Raw genomic sequence first — 11,491 nt, forward strand, 5'->3', positions numbered from 1 at the left:
GTTTTTGTCCTATTTCAGGATCTTTCTCAAGAAAAAAAATATATATATATATGTATTATTACCAGCCATCTGATTTTAATAGTAATATATTAATGTATATATATATATATATATATATATATATATATATATATATATATATATATATATATATATATATATATATATATATATAAAATTTATTTTGTCCATGATTCTATGAGTGCGTTGTGGTCAGTTTTCCTTAGTTGACAGGCGGTTCCTAACTTCCTAATCGTAGTAAAACAGACAATGTACATTAAGAAGGTCAATCTTAATATATAAAATCGAAAGGTTGGTACTAGCTGCGGTGAATCTGATTGGTCCTCAGCCTCTGGCCAATCAGATTGGTGGTTCTATGACGTCACCCGGCTCTATGACGTCACTCTCTCTCTCTCTCTCCCTCCCTCTCCCTCTCTCTCTCCCTCCCCTCCACCGGCTCCCGGACGGAGGGGGAGCGCGGCACGGCCCTCCTGCCCCAGCCGCCAACGCTCACTTCCCTCTCTCCCCGGCGGGGGGACAGGCAGTGGGCAGGCAGCCTCCGGAAGGACCCCCTTCCTCCAGCAGCTGCCCCCGATAAGATGGCGGCGCACAGCGGACAGGCGGGGGGTGGTATTCAGTCAGGAGAGAGGGGGGGGGGAGTTAGTCAGGAGAGAGGGGGGGAGGGAGTAAGGAGAGAGGGTGGGGGAGAGAGTCAGGAGAGAGGGGGAGAGAGGGAGTCAGGAGAGAAGGGGGGGAAAGAGGGAGTCAGGAGAGAGGGGGGGGACAGGGAGTCAGGAGAGAGGGGAGGGAGAGAGAGAGTCAGGAGAGAGGGGGGGGAGGGAGTCAGGAGAGAAGGGGGGAAGCCTGAACAGCTGTGAAGAGGGGGGGAAGGGAGTTGAGAGGGAGGATGGGGGAGGCAGAACATTACATCACGGGCAACGCCGGGTATATCAGCTAGTTATATATAAAGCTCGCTAATACGAGGGGCTAACTGCTTAACAACCTGTAAAAAACAGTCCTCTTCCCTTCAGAAAAATCATGTAATCCTTGTTTTAGGAGGAGCAAGCCAAGCTGTTTTTTATTTTCTTATTTTTTTTTAACATGGGATTGAAGCAGGGGGTCTTCAAATCTGAAACCCATTAATTTCAGCTCCGGGGACCCCCTGCTTCCCGAGATACAGACCTCCAAACGGGGTGCCTGTATCAAGTCAAAGTTTAATTCTCCCACGTTATGCAGGCCAATAGGCAGGTATTATTGCGTCCCGGGCAGACTAAAAATGTGGCGCCCTCCTTCTGCAGCGTTGCAGCGTCACATGACGACGCATTTATATGACAACGGGACGCGGCGCTTGCCATTTTGTCGCGTGCACTCTGACCCCATATTTTAAAATATTCGAGTCCTGCACACCCTCGTCAATGTCAAGAGACATTTAAAGATGGCGCGCGCGGGACTCAGGACAGTCGCAAGGGACATTGACGAGGGCGCGCAGCCAGGCCTCAGACATTTAAAGATAGCTCCAAGGTTGGAGCATGCGCCCTGTCCCGGGTGGTCGGGCATCCTTGTCATGTCCCATGCAGCCGCCGCTCTGTGTCCTGTGCATGCCACCACTGTGATGCGACAATGACGAGGGTGTGCAGGACTCGGAGAGGTAAAGACGGCGCTGGGGTCGGAGCGCGTGCGATGAAACGTCAAGCGGCGAGGTGCGGTGCTCGTGGCAAGTGCCTGGCTAGATTGTCCATTAATCCGACCCTGCCAACAGGAAGTTAAACCTAATGACATCACGGCTTCCCATTGGCCCGCAAGGCGCGGGAGCTTTGAAAAGCGGCCATTACGTGATCCTTGCTAGCCTAGCAAAGCGGCTACCGGCATCCCCTACGGAGGTCTGTATCTTCAGAAATAGGGGTTCCCCGGAGCTGAAATAAATATGGCTCAGCCCCAGGGTCCCCCTGCTTCAATCCTCCGATGAAAAAAAAATATTGCAGAAAAAAGGCGCACTTGAATTGTTTCTTTAACCCCTTCCATGGGTATTGTGTCCACGCCTGAATATTAGCGTGAGTGGTCTTTGACATTTAAGTCTTGTTTCCTTCTGTGCTATTGTTTTTAACCCCTTTGTTACTGGAGGGAAGTGATTCTTTGCAGGCCTCTCTGGCAACTTGTGGGTAACCAATACATCGCTATTAAACCATTATTATACAGTCACTAGTTCTACAATTGCAAGTGTATGTAACATCAGCAAGAAATACAGCTGTCTTCCGTTCCTGTTCAATTAATTATTTCCGCTGTGTATAAAACTATAAGTATTGGGCACTTTGGGAAGGGAAAGGGATTTCCTGTAATAGTGCTCCTATTTCCTCTCCAAAGTATATTTGCAAACTTTTATTTTGCAATGCTGCACTGTCTCTAATGCTAGATTCCAAGTAACAATGTGTGATGTTATGTTGCACTCTCAGGGTTTCAGACAATTGCAACAATTATTATTTCTCCACAACAGAAAACTAGTGGAGGATTTCATGAGATCAGGATGACAAACAACCTAAAGTAATAAATCAATTATTATAGGTCATTTGAATGAAATATGTTAATTGAGTAAATGGAACTGCGCCCTTTAAAGTTACACCTAGGAGCAAAGTAAATAGAAAACAATGATTTGATTTTCAGCAGAACGGGCGTAAAAACGTGCTTTACAGAACACTGAAAAGGGCAACTTTCCCCTTTAAAGCAGCAGTCCAAGCTGCCGTCTTCACTAAATGGCTGCAGCGGAGTATTGACTCAGCATCTGTGACTTTGTAAATGGTTGCTATAGAAACAACAAAGACTTGTTTCATTATAATACATAAAAAATGTCATTCAGAGTTGTTTAAAAAAAAAAAACAATATTACAAGTATTTTCTCATAGTACAAAACTGATTTATTTAAAATAAAACACACACACACACACACCTGTAGGATATTGCTTGGTCTGCAGCTTTAAAGGTGACCTTTTTAAGAAAGACTAACAATTGTCTACTAACTGTGATTAACAGCGGTCATATATTTGAAGTTACCAGGGTTGTTTTCATTTTGAATGTCTTGAAATAAAAAAAAAAAACAATACCCCACATTGTTTTTACTATTGTTTTTGCATAGAAAGGTTAATGGCAGTAACCAACTCTAATGTCAACTTACTTATTTACTCTCGGACAAGGTTCAAATCAAGTTGCGATTAAAAACGGCCACGTTCTTTTTTTCCTTTCACTTGAAAAGAACGGCGTGGGAGAAAATTGTCCAGTTAAAGTCGAACCGTGAATTGGGAATTATAGTGGGTCACATCAAACGTCAGCTGACTCATCGTTTTCTGTCACTCAACAAATGACTACGTGGAGTGGATTCTTCGCTCCCTGTTCAATATTCTGAGAAGCCGCTTCTCTGTGTCAGGGAAGCTCTCAGTTCCTCTCATTTATTGGAGCTCAGCATTTCCCTCACACGGAGAAGCAGCTTCCTAGCATATTGAGCAGGGGCGTTTAAATAAGATTTTTATAGAACAGTTCAACCACACCTTATTCCACTTTTCTTCTGAGCTATTCAGAAAGCAAACCGGCATTTGGATATACGATGCACAATGGCAGCCTGGTTCTATAAGCCAACTCAAGGTGAGACAGGGCAGCATCTCAATGCTGTTAAGAGACTCTTTAGCCCAAGGCCAAAAGGTCGGAGTAATTAGGCTAAATGGTGACCCAGGGGACTGTTTGTCAAAGTTCCCCTGCAGCAAAACTAGGCAGCTCTGTTGCAAATCACAACATTCATCAACCAACCATTTGCATGAGAAGCAATGGAACTACTTCATCCAGTGAAATGTTTTAATACCAGTAGTATTACAAGTGGGATATTGTCATAAAGGTGAAATATGTCTTATTTATTCAGCCTTCTTATAAGCACCAGCTTGTATCCACAATGATTTGATTGTTTGTCTTTGCACCACCTTTGAAAAGTGCTCACAATACACACACACTACCCACACCATACAATACACATACTCACACAATACCCTCCACCACAGAATACACACACAATACTGCTCCCCTTTACCACCACACACACACACTACACCCCACTGCATCCACACTATACACAACAGGGTTGCAACCAGAAATTCATATTTATTTATTCATAAAATGTGTTACCAGGAAGTAATACAGTGAGAGTTACCTCTCATTTTCAAGTATGTCCTGGGCACAGAGTTATGATGATAGATACATGGTTACAAATATGTGGATATATTATGTGAATATGGTTATACATTATATACAAGACATTGCATAACAGTTAAAGATAATATATATTATAGGCATATGTAACAGTTACAGACCAGATTAAAATGTGAGACAGGTTTAGTTTTGAAAGAACATAGAATGGTGGCGGCTGTGAGAGTCTCCGGTAGATTGTTCCAGTTGTGGGGTGCACGGTAAGAGAAGGAGGAGTGGCCGGATACTTTGTTGAACCTTAGGACCAATAAAAGTCCCTTGGAGTCAGATCTCAGGTGATAAGTGCTGCGTGTGGTAGGGGTGAGGAGCTTGTTCAGATACAGGGGTAGCTTGCCCAAGAAGTATTTGAAGGTGACAGGAGAGATGAAAATTGCGCCGAGACTCAAGTGATTCAGTTTTAGTTCTTTGAGCATCTCTAGTTCTTTGAGCATTTCAAAGAATCAATATATTTCTTTGAGCATTTCGTAGTGATGTGCGTTGTATTTACATTGGAGGACAAAGCAGCATATTAAATTGTAAAGGGTGTCAAGTTTGCTAAGGTGAATTTGGGGTGCTGTGACATATACATTCCCATAGTCTAAAATTGGTATTAGCATCTGCTGTGCAATGTGCTTTCTGACCAACAGGCTTAGGGATGATTTGTTCCTGTAAAGTACACCTAGTTTGGCATAGGTTTTGGATGTCAGTGTATCAATGCACAACCCAAATGTTAAGTGGGAGTCAAACCATATGCCCAGATATTTGAAACTAGAGACAATGGCTAGGATGGTATTGGATTTGGTTCTAGTCCGCAGCTCCATCATTGGCAGCTTTAGAAATGTAGCCTTGGTCCCGAATACCATTGTTACAGTTTTGTCAGTGTTTAAAAAGATTTTGTTTAGGAAATCCAGGTCTCAAGTCTCAAAAAATCAGATTGAAGTATGTGTTCAAGGTCAGACATGCTAGGACTGTGTGCATATAACATTGTGTCATCTGCATACATGTATATTGAAGCTCCCTTGCAAGCTGTGGGTAGATCATTGATAAAGACTGAAAAGCATAGGGGCCCGTCACAGAGCCTTGTGGGACACTGCAGGTGATATCCAAGGGGTTGGAGTTAGAACCCGAGATGACACATATTGGGATCTACCCGATAGGTAGGAATGAAACCAGTTTAAAGCGTGTCCCCCTATTCCAGAGCTCTGGAGTTTGTTTAGCAAGATCAACAGTATCAAAAGCCTTTGCAAAATCTAGGAATATTGCACCAGTAAGTTGTCCCAGTTTTATTTCACACTGGATTTCATTGCAAACTTTTAACAGAGTAGTTACTGTGGAGTGTTCAGGATGAAAGCCAGATTGTAATTGGCTGGGAAAATTGTCTTGGTATAGTAATCGCTTAATTGGGAGTGAACGCATTTCTCCATGACTTTGGCTAGTATTGGGAGAAGTGAGATTGGCCTGTAGTTTGAGACAGTGTTTTTGTCCCCATTTTTGGAGATTGGGATAACTCTGGCAGTTTTCCAGGTCATAGGGATATGACCTGCAGACAGACAGAGTTGAATAGGGAAGCAAGCGCTTTGGCAATGGCTGGCGTACCAAGTAGTAGGAACTTAGATTGCAGAAGGTCAGGTCCACATTGGCTGCTTAGTTTTAATTTGAGGAGCACTTGTGTAATCTCCTCTCCAGATACTGGGACAAATTGAAAATTTTGGGCAGTGTTGGGAGAGGATGGGTCTATAGGTGATCTCCTAGATTGAGCTTCATGTTTGCGGTTCAAGATATGTTTTGCTAATAGGGAAGTAGCACACCCCATAAAATATTCAATGAATGCATTTGCAATGTCAGTGGGATTTGTCAGAGAAATATCATCCTTAGTGATATGACTTGGTTGTTGATTGCTGGAATATATTGTTGATGACTTTCCAGAAGTTGCCTGGATTTGATGTATTCTGGTGAAGATTGTCAGTGCTGTATTGGGCTTTTGCTTGTCTTGTTTGCCTTGTGCAAGTATTCTGCACACATCTGTAGTTAAGCTCCTTGGTAGTGCCAGTTACTTTGTACCTTTTCCACAAGGCATCCCTGAAATGGTAGAGCGCTATAAGGTCAGTTGTAACCCACAGAAGGTGGGCCCCGTTCTCTTATTCGGCATAGTGTGCATGGGTATCACAGAGTTTTAAGAACTCTGATTCGAAATAATCAAGCACAGAATCTGGGTCAGGTATTATGTCGATTCTGTACAAAAGGCAGTTGATAAGATCAGCCAGAAACTGCTGTGGGCTAACATTTCTAAATGTTCTTGTGAGAAGAACTTTAGGGCTTGATTAGGGTGGTCTGATTTTCCTTACACAGTACACTATTGCATGGTCACTGAAAATGTCAGGTAGGATGCCAGAGGATTGGATTCTGTTGGGACTTAAGGATAGAATCCAATCTAGCAAGGAATGGTTGTGAGATTTTAGGTTTGTGCGTGTGGGTTGGGAAATTAGTTGGGTTAGGTTTAGTGACTTGAGTTGTGTCTGGATTTTGTTGTTTTTAGGGTCAATCCAGTTGTAGTTGAAATCCCCAAGAACCAACAGCTCACGCATTCCATTGAGAGGATATTGAGCCAAGAAACTGAGTGATGCCAGTAGTGCCAAAAGTAGTGGGGCTTTAGGGGGGGGCAGATTTTGCCATCTAGGATTTCAAAAGACGGTGGGCTTGGGGGGCACTTTAGCAGCTAAATTGTGAGGTGTCTTCAATATAAAATAGCACCCCTCCTCCTCTCTTTGACCTATCTTTCCAAGAAATGGAGTATCCCAGAATTGCGATATTTGCATTGAGGGTTTTAGGAGTTAGCCATGTTTCTGTGAGAACGATGGCTTTGGGTTTGTGTTTAACGCACCATGCCCTTAGTTCATCCAGTTTGGGCAGCAGGCTCCGGATATTTATATGCGCGACAGATAGCCCTTTTTGGAATTTGAAAGGGGTATTCTCTGGGGTATGGGACAGAGTTGAAAAGGGAGGGCCTGGGTTAAGTTCAATATAACCTGCTAAAGAGAGAAACAGTATAAATATAAATTTGAGTAGTTGTTTGCAAGTTGTAAATTTGTGGTGTTTGCCATTAGAGTGAGCGGTGGTTGGTGTGGAGGTTTTCAGAGTTCTCCACCAACATTCAGTAGATAGTGCAAGGCTTTTGAGTAGTCCAGGTTGTATGATGATATTGGGTGTGCGCCAGGAGGGAGGAGTTTGTAGTGAATAGAGCACGTAACATCTCCATGATACCACAGTAAATAGCAGACTTGAGGGGGTGCAAAGTTTTTTGGGAAATTTTTACATTACAATCCATCTATACAGGGCCTCTGTCAGATTTCATTGGGCCCAGGACTAGAGTTCAGGGGCCTCCCCACGTGTCGACGGCCTTGTGAGCACCCACTGTTCATACCCTCGTGAGCCACTTCCTCTATTTTCACCTCTCCACGTGTATTTCTCTCACTCCCCCATCCCTCTACCTCTGTCTTCCACCCCTTCTCTCTGCTATCACTTAATTACCCCCTTTCATTCAATCCCACTCCCTCAATCTCCCCCACAATAATTACCCCCACTCCCACAAAATGCCACACGCACACACAAAATGCCACACGCACACACAAAATGCAACACATATACACACACAAAATGCAACACACACACAATGCAACACATATACACATAAAATGCAAAACACACAAAATACAACACACACACAATGCAACACACACACACACACACACAGAAAATGCAACACACAAAATGCAACACACACACAAAATGCAACACACACACAAAATTCAACCCATATACACTCACAAAATGCAACATACACACAAAATGCAACACACACACAAAATTCAACCCATATACACTCACAAAATGCAACACACACACAAAATGCAACACACACACAAAATTCAACCCATATACACTCACAAAATGCAACACACACACAAAATGCAACACACACACAAAATTCAACCCATATACACTCACAAAATGCAACATACACACAAAATGCAACACACACACAAAATTCAACCCATATACACTCACAAAATGCAACACACACACAAAATGCAACACACACATATAATGCAACGCACGCACACACCCTTGTACCTGACATCACCTCCCCCACTTTGTACCTTTATACCTCCCCTTGTACTTCACCCCCCCCCCTTGTACCTCACACCCCCCCACTTATACCTCACCTATCATCACCCCCGTACATCAACCCTCCCCCCCACTTGTACTTCATATCACCTCCTCTGCTGCACACCACGCGTGCGCCTTCTGTGCAGTGCCTACAACCCGTTGAACTTTGGCACGGGTGCGAGGACTGCACGGGAGGCCGCAACAACAGCGGAGAGAGGCGCCTGCTGAAGCGGGGGACGAAATCTGGGGCCCGGCAACCAGACACGGAGCGGCGTCGGGATAGCTGGTGCCCGTCAGAGGTCAGGTCCAACTGTCAGCGCTGCCCGGCCGGGCCCCCCACAGCCTCTGGGCCCGGGACAACTGCCCCGGCTCTCCCGCCCTGTTGGCGGCACTGCATCTATAATGTTCATCCGGCCGAGCATGCAGGCAACTTGACATCACATCCCCCGGTGATGTCCGGGCATTTCATTTACCTACTGGCCCTCATCCCGCAACAGCACTCCAGTCGGCAAGGGCCATCAACAGTTCAGGTTTTCAGGATATCCCTACTTCAGCACATGTGGCTCAATCAGTCCCAGCTTCAGCACAGGTGGCTCAATCAGTGGCTCAGTTGACTGAGCCACTGACTGAGCCACCTGTGTTGAAGCAGGAATATCCTGAAAACCTGACCTGTTGGTGGCCCTTGAGGACTGGAGTGGGCCACCCCTGGTCTGCATGTTCCTCTCTTCTTTGGTCCTGACTCTTTACATGACAAGGCCAATCCTTGTGCTTACTTTTCCTGCTGGCAACATGCTGTATGTGTGTCAGTGCTCTGACCAACTGAAATAATACTTTTTGGGCCATCGGTATCATGACAACCTGGACCTCAAGACTTGCCTGCTCACTGCTCCGTATTGAGATGGTAATCCTTCTGGCAATAGACTGATTAACTCCCTGCTTCTGTCTCTGCTTCAATGGTCTTATCACTAAACTCTTGTCTGTTTAAAAAGTGCAAATGAATTAGTGACACAAATCCACTTTAGTATTGAAAAATACCAGTCTATAATACTGTAAATAGCTTGATACCGACCCAGTGAAATCTTCCCTGTGATACTTATGTAAAACTAAACAGCTCTACATTGCAGTCACTGTTTAAAGCAGCCGGAGGCTGTAAAATGTGGTAGAAGTACGTATTAGACATATAATCGTAGCAAGCTCAAAACCCAAACCCATTACATACTGTAGCATTTATATTTGTGTCATTTGGTGTGCTACTGGGTTTGTGACCAAATGTGTTGGTGACTAATATGTGCTGTTCCCAATGCTTCATCCAACTTGACAAATTATTTAGTACATTACTATGACCTATACTTATGAAGAAAAAAATATAGATAACATACATATTAATGTAATAAATAATTTGTCAAATTGGATGTAGCATTGGAAACAGTACATATTAGTCATAAATAATACAGATCTGTGCATGTCTACAAATTCAGTTTGTTCAAATGTGTTGGGTTTTTTAAAAGAAAAAATATGATTGAACACTTTCACGGCTGACACTCATTTAATTTGCATATTTCACACTTTGGACTAGAAATTTAGCAACATCTGACATTTGCCAGGTTTTTTTTTCTTCTGATAGAGACCTTCCATATTCAACAGGAGACATACGGGACATATTGAAATGTAATATATAGGCATATGGTATATTTTTGCAGAAATTCATATATTAGTTGCATCATTTTGTATAAATATTCGAAATGCCTCACAACATGTAGAATCGATGAACTTATGTCAGGACATTAATGACATACAGTCTGTACCTGATATTTTTTTTTGAGAAAGACACTTTGTGGTGAATATTGATGATTTCACAATTGTTATATCAGTGCAAAATTATTACACGTCACTAATCAACAGGCCTTAAAAGAGGCAATCTATGCGTTATTTTTAAATGTATTTTTATATATAAAGGATTGAAGCAGGGGGTCTCTGGTGCTGAACCCCATAAATTTCAGCTGCCAAATAAGAAGCCATGCCATCACCCAATGCGGCTTCCTATTGGCCCATGTGATGCGGGAACTTTAAACTGCAGAGAGATACCGGTATCCCCTGCGCAGGCAAGTATGAGCTGAAATGAATGGGGTTCAATTCCAGAGACCCCCAGAGACCCCCTGCTTCAAACCTGTATTAAAAAAATGAAGAAAAAAAGGCTTGGATTGTTCCTTTAAACCCATCAAATAGTGTACTGACGAACGCTATAATATGCAAAACAGTAACAAAAACAGCTTTTTATTTTATTTTTATCTTTATTCAGTGCAAGTCTATGCATAGATATATTTTCAAGAAGTTGATGTTTGCGGGAGGTAATACATGCACGATGCAGTCACACAGCTCGATGGTTACACTGTATTCTGCAGTTCCAAAAATGAAATTATAAAAGCAAAGAGCACTTGGTGAAGTAAAGTCAGTGTTTTAGTAAAATAAGAAAGCTGCAAAATCCAGCACTCCACTTGCATGCAAGAAAAACGCTCATTCTGTAGGAGTTCAGTACTACATCTGGAAATCAGTGTGATACAACAAATCAACAGTCACACAGTGCTAAAGCTACAACAGTGCACTGAACAGCACCTTGCGCATGATATAGTGTAGAGGTGGCCAACTGCAGTCCTCAAGGGCCACCAACAGGTCAGGTTTTCAGAATATCTCTGCTTCAGCACAGGTGCTCAATTAGTGTCACAGTCAAAAGACTGAGCCACTGATTGAGCCGCTTGTGCTGAAGCAGGGATATCCTGAAAACCTGACCTGTTGGTGGCCCTTGAGGACTGCAGTTGGCCACTCCTGATGTAGTGTGTGCAGAGTAACAACCATGTTTTAGCAATCAGGCAGCCATGGACATCAATGTAGTGAACACAATTCGATGGACATTATCATGGTCATAAGCAGCAGTGCCATTTACCATGGGAGTTTGAGTTCAAAGTAAAGGGTCCGATGTAAAAGTAAAGGCGTTGGCCATGAGAATAGCTCGTGAAATTGCATCTCCGCTAATTACTCAAACGCTTTGGCAAATGAGTTTGGCCCCTTGGTGCTTAAATACAAAAACCATTGCATGTTTGAATATC

The sequence above is a fragment of the Ascaphus truei genome, chromosome 8 (assembly GCF_040206685.1).
Source record: "Ascaphus truei isolate aAscTru1 chromosome 8, aAscTru1.hap1, whole genome shotgun sequence".
Taxonomy (NCBI): domain Eukaryota; kingdom Metazoa; phylum Chordata; class Amphibia; order Anura; family Ascaphidae; genus Ascaphus; species Ascaphus truei.